Source organism: Pieris napi, chromosome 12, assembly GCF_905475465.1.
Source record: "Pieris napi chromosome 12, ilPieNapi1.2, whole genome shotgun sequence".
NCBI lineage: Eukaryota > Metazoa > Arthropoda > Insecta > Lepidoptera > Pieridae > Pieris > Pieris napi.
This window is the reverse complement of record NC_062245.1, coordinates 11,024,357-11,038,628: the sequence shown is the minus strand read 5'-3', so window position 1 is coordinate 11,038,628 and position 14,272 is coordinate 11,024,357.

Here is a 14,272-nt window from a genome sequence, read left to right as displayed (position 1 = left end):
CACTTTGTTACCAACTGTCTTTGTAAACGTACAAATGAGTTTCCTTTTTCTGTCACTAGGTGAGCTAACCTCCGTAGTCTGTGCTATTAAAACAAGTGTAATTCAATGAGTGATTAAATAAAACTTTGGGAACAAGAAATCTACGAGTTTAATTGAAAATATTGCCAATTACCAACATAAGGCAAGCCGGTTTCCTCACAATGTTTTCTTCCACCGAATGTTAAATGCGCACATAGAAAGACCATATGTTCACAGCTGGGGATCGCACCTATGACCTCGGGCATGAGAATCGCACGCTGCATCCACTAGGCCAACACTACTCATATATAATTACTATTATGTATATTTATATTTACATAATACCACAACAAAAATTAATTTTCCAGTGAATAGATACATAATTGGATTCTTTCATCCAATCACATATGCTGCAATCAACCCGAACATGAAAACGCTATTCGCGCAATCCAAATTCTGTTTACGTATCTAATCAAAATCTCAATCACCTACCTATTTGATCACAGTGAAATTGTGTTAGCTTATTATCCGATACAGTATATTACGCACGTTTTAATCGGAAGTACGATGTTTATATCCAGACGAATAGTGTCAAGACAATGGTACGGGTGTGTTCCTATTTAACTCTCAAATGTTTTTTGTTCGATTTAGTAATAATAAACTTGAGACAAAATTAATCTAACATCGTAGTCATAGTCTACTACATGCTAGGGACTACACAGTATTTATTTTGTCTTTCTCTGTGACTGTATCTGTTTAGCTTAAACATTAACACTTTAAGTACTAATAGTAAGCAAAAGTAGTAGTAGTAGTAGAGTCAAGCGTCGCTCCTCAGTCCACACGCAACACTTACTAAGACACTGGTTGTCTGCTGCGAGTCGATCCATCTTTCTCTTCGCGCGCTACAGCCCTCTTCAAGGGCTAAAAAGCCCGCACCCGTACCACCCTGTAGGGCGCAAGCCAACTCACCACCCGAAGGGGCATATGCCCCAAACGGGCCTAAACACCCCCGAGGGGATACTAATCCTGCGTAATAGAAGTCTGAAAAGATCAATTCCTATAAAACTAACTGTTTCGCCGTAATTAAGATAATATACATGAAGTTTAATGATGTCATATTTCAACAATTAAAATTCAATTTTAAAAAACCTTCTACAATGAAACATACGAGAGCCCTTCAACCTAAATCAAAAAAACTACCTCTATTCTGAATTTCATCTTTTATATAGGTATATTGATTGATAAGGTAGGTAAAGAAAATTCCGCTAAGGGCTAGATAAAATATATTATGGTAACAAGCACGTTCCTGAAGATTTATATGCAACCCGACCTATGAGGAACATTTATAGGCAAATTTTTATGTATAAAATTTCGATTTACGTGGTAATCGTGAATTCATACCGTCAAAACATTTAAGGTTGTAAAAATAATATACGCAATTCCTACTGAAAATGACAATGAAATAAAACGAATTTTAGGATTGTTTATTTATTTTCTATACTTACAATAGTTAAACTAACATAATATTATGATATAATCTATCAATATGATTCACGGACCATAACTGACGTACATTATAATAAATTTGGTCAATTATTAGTGTATAATATTCAATTTTACTGCCATTTGCCTACTATTTAAATTGCCTTTTCGCGGCTGGAACTTTATAAGCTTGTTCGAATTAGCTTTATTAGAGGAGAAAATTAATATTTTACTTATGAATAGAAGTATTTTCCTCATAATATAATCCCTTGATAACATCTTGTTAAGAAGATTGAGCTTTGAGAAATTATAGGAACTAGTTCGAAACGAACTACAAAGAGAATTCTTCGTTCAAAGGAGTGTAATCAGGACTGAGTAAGGTGTAATCAAAATAACTGAAAAATTCATAGTACCGTCTCAACAGCTTTGTCGCGTTAAATATATTGTTTGCCTGTTCAGAAAACAATGGAATGTACCTCTAGAGGTGTGAGAGTTCATAATGAATTCATACTTTGAGACTGCTATGGAAACGGGAATGTCATGAGGTAAGTAAGGATTCGGATTTCGGGGTCATAATAATGTTTTTGGCATTCTTAGCGCGGTGCAAATTTGTTTATTACTTAGACCACTTATAGAAAGAATAGTTTAGAATTTTCATTTACATTTTCAGAAGTAAAGAATTTTCTAAGTCAGTTCATCCTGGAGATTCCTAGGGATAATAAACTCACTAACTAAGACTTTATACAGATTATAAGTGGTTTTTGTTTTTTTTTAAAGACAATTCACACCAATTGACCTAGTCCATGCTAAGCTGGTGAAGCTTGTGTTATGGGTACTAGGCAACGGATATACATACATATTATAGATAGATATACATATAAATACATATTTAAGCACCCAAGACCTAAGAACAACACCAAATGCTCATCACATCGATGTTCGCCTCAGCCGGGGATCGAACCCGGGACCCATGGATTCGCAGTCAGGGGTACTAACCACTAGACCAATGAGTCGTGATAGGGCAGGACTCTCATACCTGAGGTCGTAGGTTCGATCCCCGGCTTTGCACCAATGAACTATCTTTCTATGTGCGCATTTAACATTTGCTCGAATGTTTTATATACATATCTAGTATGGTGTAACCATTTAAAATAAATAAAATATGATTCAATAGAAATACTACAGAATCTTTTCTACTACAATTGGCATTTTGAATTCTCATAAAACAGGTGTTTGACACAAGTAGTAAATAAATTCACTATCACATTGTGTGGAAACAGATGATATTTATCGAATTTAAAAATCATTTTATAACAGTTTTATTTCGTTAAACTATTTATTTTATTTGAAAACTATTTAAAAAATGCAAACGCTTACAAGTGCAGACTTGCTCTTCGTTTTAGGATAGGTGTTAAAAATACGAAGTCTAATATAATATTATAGGGCAATTGGTAAAACCTTATTTTTTGTAAGAGCAAACAAATAGGCACATCTGATGATAAGCGATACCGCCTATGGACTATTGTCAGAAGGCTCGCATGTGCGTTGCTGGCCTTTTAAGTATTGGTATACTCTTTTCTTGTACCCTAAGTTCAATTTACACTTTAAACCACTGATTTATTTTTTATTTAATCTCTACAACAATCAAAACTATACGAGTATCTGCGGTACATAAATATAAATATAAAAAAATCGTGCAAACAAGGTGTATTATAGAATTAATTTTTAACGACGTTCTATAAAATACAAATTGATCATTCATAATTGTAAATTTCTAACAAAATACTCACTAGGTTCCACTATCTGGAACCAGCTGCCCACTGAAGTATTTCCGAACCAATTCGACTTAGGGTCCAAGAAACGAGCGTATCAATACTTAAAAGGCCGGCAACGCACTTGCGAGCTTTGTGGCAATGTGAGTGTCTATGGGCGGTATAATTTAACATCAGGTGAGCCTCCAGCCCGTTTGCATCCTATTTCATAAAAAAAATAGCTCCACTATTATCTCCACTAAAGCCCGAGTGAATATAAATTTAAAGGCATATTATGAGAGATTTACCCAAGCACCCGTATAAACTCACCTATTACTTAGTTAAATGCCGTACTTTCTCAATTTAATGATCGTGAACCTGAATTACTATAGAAATATAAAATAACTAATCTTTTACAAAGAATCTTTTCCTTTAAATGGAATCTAACCAATAAATCAATAAAATAAATTAGTGGCGCTACAACATTTTTAGCTCTAGGCCTCAGATTTATGTACCTGATTCAAGATCATTTGTCAATCTATTAGGTAAATAGGTGATCAGCCTTCTGTGCCTGATACACGCCGTCGACTTTTTGGATCTAAGGCAAGCCGGTTTCCTTACAATGGTTTACTACATCGTTCGAGCGAATGTTAAATGCGCACATAGAAAGAAAGTCCATTGGTGCAAAGCCGGGGATCGAACCTACGACATCAGGGATAGGAGTCGCATGCTGAAGCCACTAGGCCAACACTGCTCTTTTAGACTATGGAACCTAAAATAACATTTATTCTCATAAATAAGATATTTGTAAGAACTTTTTGTTTAAGTGCGCTGTTATTACCATAATACTCTTTGGTCTCTTTCTGTCAAATTGTCTTAACGCTGTGATGAAAAGAGACAAGCACTTTAGTTAAATCGGTGAAATTAGTTTAGTTTTCATAAAGAATATGGAAATCACAGCACCAGTCAGTAAACAGCTAAAAAGTATTCTAATAAACGTATTAGAAGATAAGCTAAATTAAACATCTTTAACAATTCTTCACCATTGTCTTCTCATACATTGCGAATAACCCGGTAAACCAGCTTTGGTTCGAAGTGGAACAAAAATTGCTTTGATCTGACTAATTTATTGAACATGGCCCAAGAAAAGATAAAAAAATCTCTAACATTCTATGTATTGTAACACCTGTTATTAAATTAATTACTGGTGTTATTGTGCCAAGCTTTGTCTATCATTATAAGATAGTTTCACTACCTATCTAGGCTAAGTCTTGACTTCTATCGGATATCATTACGACATTCAAACAAGTGAATGAAAACGTGGCTTTGTTGGTTTTTAGAACACGGAGAATTCTTCTAAAAAAATTGTCAAATTTGTATGACTCTAGAAAGAAACAAAACATTATGGTTGTGAGTGTTTTCTTTAGGTTTAATATTATTTAATTTTATGAAACATACATATGTAAGTTGTTAATCCTCATTGTTGACAATTATGTAGGTTGCCGCCGATGGTTTGAAAAACAAGTTTTATTAAATTATTTAATTAAAATAAACTTATAATTTAATTACAAAGCGTGGCAGCTCGACGCTGTGCACGTTTAGTCTAGATATTATCTTCTTCTTCTTATAGTGCCATCTCCTTGCAAAGGTTGGCGATCATCATGGCTATATAATTAATTAAATATATAATTTTGGATGCTGATGCTGCGCTTCTAAACAATGACTTGGTGCTTTACCAAACCATTGTCTCAAGTTTTTCTAGATATTGAATTCTAAATAGCTTATACAAAAGTGTTCCATGATCTTCATATCGCACAATTTGATACTATGGAACTACTGGTATTTACTAAGGCTAACGATTTAAACAATTCTTCATTACGAAATACAAACAATAATATGAATTACACAGAACACTGTAAGCAAAACCTACCGCGCGACCTATAGACACTATTCTACGTGTAGATGTCAATCTAATATTATCATAGTCTGTATATACTTTTTTAACTGTGTATTATATTTTTTTTACATAATTACTCATTCTAAATAGTTTCGTCTATAAATTACCGTCAAAATTAACACCCAAAGACCAGCCCGTAACCATTCTAGTAACAGAATAATCTTTATTTCATTTGTTCCTCTTAATCAATTGGAAAAGTTGAACAATAAATAAACGATAATACAACTTGGGAAAGCGCAAGAACTTAATCGTTACAAATAGTCCAGTGATTAAGATTAATGTTCCTTCATTGTTAAAGATATTTCGAGAACATAGTATTATTTAAGTTACTTAATGAATAAATAAAAGTGGAATAGTACGAGAATGACCAAGATCTCATCATTTTAAGTTAAACAACCAATGATTGATTCGTTGCAAGTCTTACCTGGATGGACCGCCATATTTAAACTAACACTTTGTTCAAGATAAAACGCTATTTTTACCTTTTTTAAGTTACAGGAGGCAAACGGACAGGAGGCTCATCTGATGTTAAGTGATACCAACGCCCATGGACACTTGCACTGCCAGAAGGCTCGCAAGCGCGTTGTCGGCCTTTTAAGAATTGGTTCGCTCTTTTCCCTAAGTCGAATTGGTTTAGAAATACTTCAGCCGTTATTAGGAATGCCGTAAAGCTTGCGTGGGGACTTGCATTGTCTAATGTTTTTTTTTTATTGTTTACATTTTTGTTTGTGTTGTATGGGTGAAGATATGAAAGAAAAGCCCACTGGAATCAGTATTGCAGCAACTTAAAGCTCAGGTGGGGTAATTTTTGGTTAAAGAGATTTTTAAATATTATTTTAGTGTGCTTAATTAAATCATAATTATTTTAATATTTTTACACACCATCAAAACCTTCGTGACGAAAGGCAAATAACGTAATGAATTCTTTCGACGACGTAAAAAATAAGAAACCTGTAATACCCATTCCATTAAAAATAATCTTCGCAGCCGTCTTCAAGTAATACATACATAATTGAGAACCTTCATGAAGTCAGTGAAAAGAAAACGAAGTTATGATTACTGTAATTGTTGTTTGATTAGTACAATTGTCCAATCATGGTTGTATTGTAAACACTTAGCACAGCATTAATCGGCGAATCAAAAAGTGAAAGTTGTCTTTCGAAACGAGTTTCGATTCAGTATACCCACAGCTTTAAATAATAATTTATGCAGAATATGATTTATGTAGCAACACAATTAATAACAAAAATAATATATACGAGAAAATCGTTCCAATTATTAAAAGGCCAACGCACTCACGAGGCTCTCTTGAACGACTTCAAAAGACTGAAGTATTTCCGAACCAATTCGACATAGAGTCCTTCATGGTCCGAGAGCTGGCACCAATTTTTGGGCAGGTATTTGAGGCAAGCTGAAAACTTGTCACATACCTCTCCTATTATATTCCAACACGGAATTGCAGACCTGGCTGGTGAGTAGCGGGGCTAAATCAACCCCTACATTTTTGAAAATATTATTTTTTTTTTCCCAAAAATATATTTGAGGCAATACGCAATTTATATATGTTGCAGTGTAATACTTAATAAATACGAAAAAAAATAAGCCAGACAATTTAATCGGGGCTTTAACATTACCAGACGCGTGCAAATATTTTTTCAAAAAATTATAAAAAATGTTTTTGAGGCAGCTTGAAATTTTAATGAAGTGTTATTTATAACTATAAAATAAAATTCCCAAAAAGACAGATCATTTCGGTAGGGCTTTCTACCTGCCAGGCGATCAAACAAATAATGGATGGGTACGGGCCTGTACTACTATAGACAAGCTGTAGTGTGAGAGAGAGCGCATATCGACAGCTGTCTTCGTTCTGGCTTGCCGCGTTACTATTGGCTCTAGTGAGGCCACGTGACTTACAATAACCCATGAGGTTTTTAGTTAGAATTTCGGAGTCGTTACTTTCAGTCGTATTATTCTACTAATGGTATTATTACACGTTTTAAAACTCAAATAATTAGAAAATGTCTAGTGAGAAAGTTAGTTTGTGTTATTTGTAAAAAAATATTGGTTGTTTGTAAAGTAGGTTTACGATCGAGATGTTTACGTGATAACGTCTTATTGGTGATATAAGTTTTTGGGCAGTAAGGAATTAATGAAGATAACAATTTTTTCAAATTTTAAATTACATCTATCGTTTTATTCACACTTTTGATGGTAAACTTCGGGTGTAAAATGACAAGTTTACTTATTCGACTATGATATACATTTTTCTTCATACATTCACGGAATGACTGGCAGCGCTCGAGATGAGACGGAAGATCGGTCCGTCTCTCTCTCGTTATACCTGCGATCGCGCTCGTGAGGTTTTGGTGTGACACAAGTTTCTGAACATTTCACCCGACTAAAACGATTTTAAAGACGTTATCACGTCAAAAAATGATGCTAAAGTGATTGCTTTTGTGGAGAAAACTCTCAAAAAAAGTCAGAAGGTGTTAAATATCCGTAAACATCATAGGTTAAAATATAATCATATTGTTTTGCCAGTGATTCCTAACCTTTCAGATGGTTATCACACAAGTTGTTATAAGAATTTTATAGCTTTGATGAAAAAATATAGTGAAAATACTGTGATTGAATCCAATATTTATACTCTTATAAAAGGTATTGTATTAATTTAATAATTTTCAAGCATTACATACTGATAAATAAAATTAAGCATTTACAGCACTAAGTTTATCAGTTTTCTTACTGACATAATAAAATGTTCAGTATATTTTTATCATTATTCTATCTTTTATCTGTATAGTTCAATACAATAACTCTGACATACTGACATAATAACAATAACTACCTGCTCGTATTCTAAGGGTCACTCAAAAACTGTTGGAAGTTATTTTAAAATAGAATTTTTCAACTTACTTATATTTCATATATAACTAAAGGTACTTCTTGTTTAAGTAAAAATAAATTTCTTGTGATAGGCATAAAATTAATAAATTTAAATAGTTTATTTTTTCCCAATGAATAAAGAACATTTTTATTTCATGTTTTTTTAGCCTAATGAACATCTCATTTAATTACTATTATAAATCTAATGATTTTTAGTATTAACAAAAATTTAAATAATATTTAAAAAAAATTTTATTACAGACAATTTATTATTCGACAATTCATACACAGCAGAACCATGTACAACACTCCAGCCATCTACATCTACAGTTGAACCAGCATCATTAGAACCCCAGCCATCGACATCTCTACTTCAGCCATGTACATCCATACCAGAAGCTTATGTTAGTGATAATAATGAAGACAACGTCACTGATACGTCAAATACACTTGTAGATATCGATGTTGATAATAATTCCGAGCTCAATAAAAAAAATGGTATTTTTTGTGACAAAAACTCTAAGAAATATCAAGGACAACGACAACCACTTTCTGAATTAGATAAAGATGGCTTAATTAAATCCTTAGAAAAGTATAATCCAAGAGACAGAAACCTTACCAAAAATACAAAATTCGAAAACGGTATATAACCATCGCATTTGCCGAAAAAATTACTTTAATAAATTACGGGAATTTGAAAACAAAGCGGAAACAAATTACCACAAAAATTTACAACTGCATAAAGAAGCTTTCAATGAAATTTGTACTTTTATCGACGAAAATGTGATCAACAATAAGAAATGTTATTCTTTCACTTTTATTTGTACTCATTATTTAGAAGTTATTTCAAATATAGCAACGGAAAAAGGTGAAGAATATAATAATATTTTCAGCAAGACTCACTTTGAGAATAAATTAAAAAAAAAATATCAAGATAGCTTACAAATTTCATTAGTACGTAATAAAAAAATTCTTGGACCAAAAGGTTATTTAATCAAAGACAAAAATATTTATTTTTCTCTTCAAAAAATAAATATTTTTACGGAAATATCAAATATTTAACAATTCATTACGTTTAAATTCGCATTAAAATTGGCAAAATGGCTAATTTTTTAAGATAAAAAAGAAATCACAAAAATATCTCCCTTTAACGTCCATAAATCAATACAATCACTTTTATGCAAAATGTATTTAGTACAAATTCAGAAAACTTTATATTTTTTTACTCCGAAATTCTAACTAGAAACCTCATGGGTTATTGTAAGTCACGTGGCCTCACTAGAGCCAATAGAACAGAACGAAGACAGCTGTCGATATGCGCTCTCTCTCACACTACAGCTTGTCTATAGTAGTACAGGCCCGTACCCATCCATTATTTGTTTGATCGCCTGGCAGGTAGAAAGCCCTACCGAAATGATCTGTCTTTTTGGGAATTTTATTTTATAGTTATAAATAACACTCCATTAAAATTTCAAGCTGCCTCAAAAACATTTTTTATAATTTTTTTGAAAAAATATTTGCACGCGTCTGGTAATGTTAAAGCCCCGATTAAATTGTCTGGCTTATTTTTTTTCGTATTTATTAAGTATTACACTGCAACATATATAAATTGCGTATTGCCTCAAATATATTTTTGGGAAAAAAAAAATAATATTTTCAAAAATGTAGGGGTTGATTTAGCCCCGCTACTCACCAGCCAGGTCTGCAATTCCGTGTTGGAATATAATAGGAGAGGTATGTGACAAGTTTTCAGCTTGCCTCAAATACCTGCCCAAAAATTGGTGCCACCTCTCCTACTATCAGGATAAGAGGGTACCTATTCTCAAAAGGACGGCAATGCACTCGCGAGCCCTCTGGCATTGAGTGTGTCCATGGGCGGCGGTATCACTTAACATCAGATGAGCCTCCTGCCCGTTTTCCCCCCGTTCTATAAAAAATTAATGATAAAAATCGTAAAAGTTCAATATAAATGAATAGCATAAATATGTAATTGCGAAACATAAAAAAAATACTTCTACCATATATTTATATCTGTGAACGAACGTCTAAAGGTGGGAACTGACCAATGTTACGAGGTGTAATGTAGCATTCGCATCGAGCGTGTTACGCATCGAGCATGTTACGCTGTGTTCTAAAATCGGCGTAACATGCTCGTCAAAACTCTGTGCTCCACTTTCGCCGCCAGTGTTCACGAGATGTGATAGTGATAATGTTGATATCTTTCATTCTATTTAATTATTGTTTCATCCAAATTAAGAAGAAGAAAAAATGTTACTGGACATAAAACTTATTTAAAAACACAGGCGTATGAGGTGGTTTTTTATTGATTGCAATATTAAAAACCAAATGATTACTGGACAGTATAAAAACTTTGTACGCAGGTCTCGATTTTGAAGAACTGTTGAATTTAATTGGACCAAAAGTACTTAAAAAAGACACAATTTATAGAAAATCATAATCATGACCACTCGCGACGTGCGACGCGTAATTACTGAACCGCGTAACAGCCAAAGGATTCGCCAAAAAACCGACAGCCGGGTGGAGCACTCAAAGTGAGCAACGAGCGGCTCGTTGCTCGCTGGTTTCCCCGTAACACCAGCGAGCATTCGTACTGACTGCACGAATGCTCGCTGTGTAACATTACATTACATGTTACATTACACCTCGTAACGTTGGTCAGTTCCCACCTTAAGAAATTATTACTAATTTTGAATTGAAATTATTAAATTAATTACTCACATAATTCTTGTAGTAACATCGATGCGACCTACCTGCATATTGTAAAAAAATATTGAACATATACTAACTAATACTTTTATTGTATAGCTTATTTTTAAATAGTTTCAAAACGATGTACATTACTAACCTCTTAAATTTCTCACAAGTTAATGTTATTCTTTGAGAAAAAAAATATCTTTGAACCGAATCAAATATGTTTTTCTTGAATATTACCACCACAGATATTAAAGAATTATAATGCCTGTCAGGCCCTGGCTTTTATATAATTCGTTATATTTGGCAAAGAAACCATTAAAGCTTTTCGTCACTCGCATTAATGTTGCATCCGGTACAGAGGTAATGAAAAATGATCTCCTGTCTTTATGAGCTTTTATTTTTACATTGTTTATGGAAAAGATCATCACTTCTAAGGGTACAGCCGCGAAATACCATTGAAAGATATAGGACGAAAGCGTGGTTTTGCGGATAACATACATTTTTGCTCTACCGTGCTGCTTGCGTGCATGAAATCCCATTGGAACATCAATGAATACCTAAACGCATTGTTAAGCAAAAATTACTAGTAAAAACTAATATTGGAAGTGTAAGTTTTTTATTATTATTGATTTTTTGTAAAAAAACAGTTCACTATAAATGAGATGTATTTTAGAATAGATAGCTTATAATATACGTATATACCGTAGATGTATTTTATATGATGTGGTGTACTTTAGTAAATAAATAAACGAAGTACGAAACTACGACCGAAGAATTGATGAGCGATGCTAGCAAGGTTTTATAACTGTCAATAATTATTTTAAATTCTTAAAGTATATGGAGAAAACAATTTAAATTTGGAACTTAAATAGGATTTAAAAGACATTAACAATTATAAGAGGTTTTAGAGCTTATAACTATATTTAATGATGTAAAAATAAAACTGCTACCGGTTTGTTATAGAAGACATTTTTTGTGTACAATATGTATCTGTATTTTGAAAATGGAAGGGCGTGTACACTGTACAGGCTCGGTATTTAAAGACGAGTTTTCGTCAATGAAGAACTTGCATGAATATCTAAAACAGATCCCCCCCCCCACATGACGTGTTTGCGTCTAAATCTTAGCAACAAAACAAAAAAACTACTATTGCACCGTGGGGAATCATAATATTATGTTTATAGGTAGCCTACGGAGACAGAAATTACTTATTACATAATAAAATTCATAATTTAAAAATTTCACTTCCGGTACCTTATTTATTAGTTCCATAAATAAATCCTTTCAAATGCTATCTATGCCATCTAAGACACTTTGTTCTCTAACTTTCACTTCTTACGTATGAAATATAATGTTTCATTTAATTATATTTGAAGTGTCTTTATCACTATTAGGTATCTAGCTTTTCCATTGTTTCGTTAAGTATTCGGATCGTGTAAATTTTGAACGAATGTTTTGGTTAGTTCTACTAGCAAATATTTATTAAATAGGTCGACAATTGGTATCGATTATACTATTCGAAAGTTGGAAAAAGGAAAAGAGGAAGACAGAGCAAGAGACGGGACGACAAGATAAGGAGAATAGAAGGCACAATTTGGACAAGAAGAGGTAACATTAGAAAATAATGAAAGCAGCTGGAAGAGACCTTTGTGTCACTAAACCGATTACAAAAACCGGCTCTTATTTAGAGACTTATTTATTAGATTAAGTAAGGTTATGTAACTTAAATGCGTGTTTATATATACTCCTTATCTACAATTCTGTTATAAAACCCGTGTGGACCTACGGGATACAATTGTGGGGAGCTACATGTGACTCTAACAAAACTAAAATTCAAAGAACACAAAACTACATCCTTAAATATATAAGCAACTCGCCTTGGTTCATAAGAAACGCTGAAGTACATGAACACCTAGGCATACCTACAGTCAAGGAGGAAATAAAAGTATACGCTCAGAAGTACAAGACTAGGCTGGAATATCATCCTAACCACCTAGCTGTTCAACTCACCCTACCGGAGTATATAAATCGGCTCAAAAGACGAAGAACCCTGGAGCTCGGCAGCATTTACTGAGCTAATATTATTATGGTAGATATTCCTAATGAAGAATATGTCCACCCGCAAACCATCCTACAACTCATCTGCTCATAGTCAGAAGACTGATTGCAGGATGCGCTCTATTAAAAAATATATATATATTATACTGAGTGTCAGCAATAAAGGCTTAATAATTAATTAAAAACTGAGTTACATCAAGATTTTGACAAAACAATATGTTTATTCATATTCGGGTAAACCGCACCTCTTCCGGTGGTATACGGAAACAGGAAGTAAATTGTCGGTTTTATAAATGTGTGCGTGATATTTTAAATAATATAATAAGAAGGATTTTCTACGGCTTACTTGTGTGCTAAGACAATTTATAGAAACTGCACTGGTATACACAAAATATTGTTCGTACAATTTTAATGTAATAAATAAAACAAAGTATCGTGTAACATTTTTATTAACAAACGTATATAAAGTATTGTCATGTACAAGATTCATACAAAAGACGCAATTTCAATTTTAATGATCAAATTCTTAAAGAAACATGATATCTGCATAGAGTTATTTATCACGCTCTGATTGCGTCTCAATATACTATCACAATTCTAATAAATAAAGCTTATAATACTTTCAGTCGGCGTCGAGCTAAATGATGCAGAATTTATTAATAATTTGGTTAATGTGTGCCTAAACTACTGTGATTTGCGTTTTGGCACTCATTTTGTATAACAATTGTAGACTAACTATAAGAACGCGTGAGTTACGCGAATTTTATTAGAATTTGAATACACTGGGTATCAAAATCAAGACGAGTGCCAAATGTGACTCCCATTTGTCAAAAACCTTTCAAATACACTGTCAATGCCAGTGGGCTCGCGAGTGCGTTGGCGGCCTTTTAAGAATTAGTAAAAAATAAATTTTGGAATTGATAAACAGACTAAAACGTAAATAGAAATTATTTTTCTAAATCATATATTTAAGCATCTATAAAGGAGAGATTTAACTGCGTATTTAAAAGGAAAGTGGTTGACTGACTATAATTTGATCTAAGCTAAGCATAGAAGTCAAACTATTTAATAAAATATAATAACTTCTAAGGATTAGTTATGTTAAAACATAAAACAATCAAAAATAATGTTTAAAAACTTGTAAGAGCTTCAATATGTACAAACGCGTAATATGCCTTAATCAAATTAAATTCAAAAAGCAATTCATTTAAATTGTATTTTATATGCAATGCAAGATTAAAACCTATTTCAATAAGATCACTTAAGCACTGTAAAAAAATATTAATCTCTATGACTTTATTACTAGTTTAATCAAATGTATTTTATTGATTTTGGTCAAGGAACTCTCGCACTGTCCTCGTGAATGCTGGGTGACGTAAATACCATACCTACTTTTATCACAATG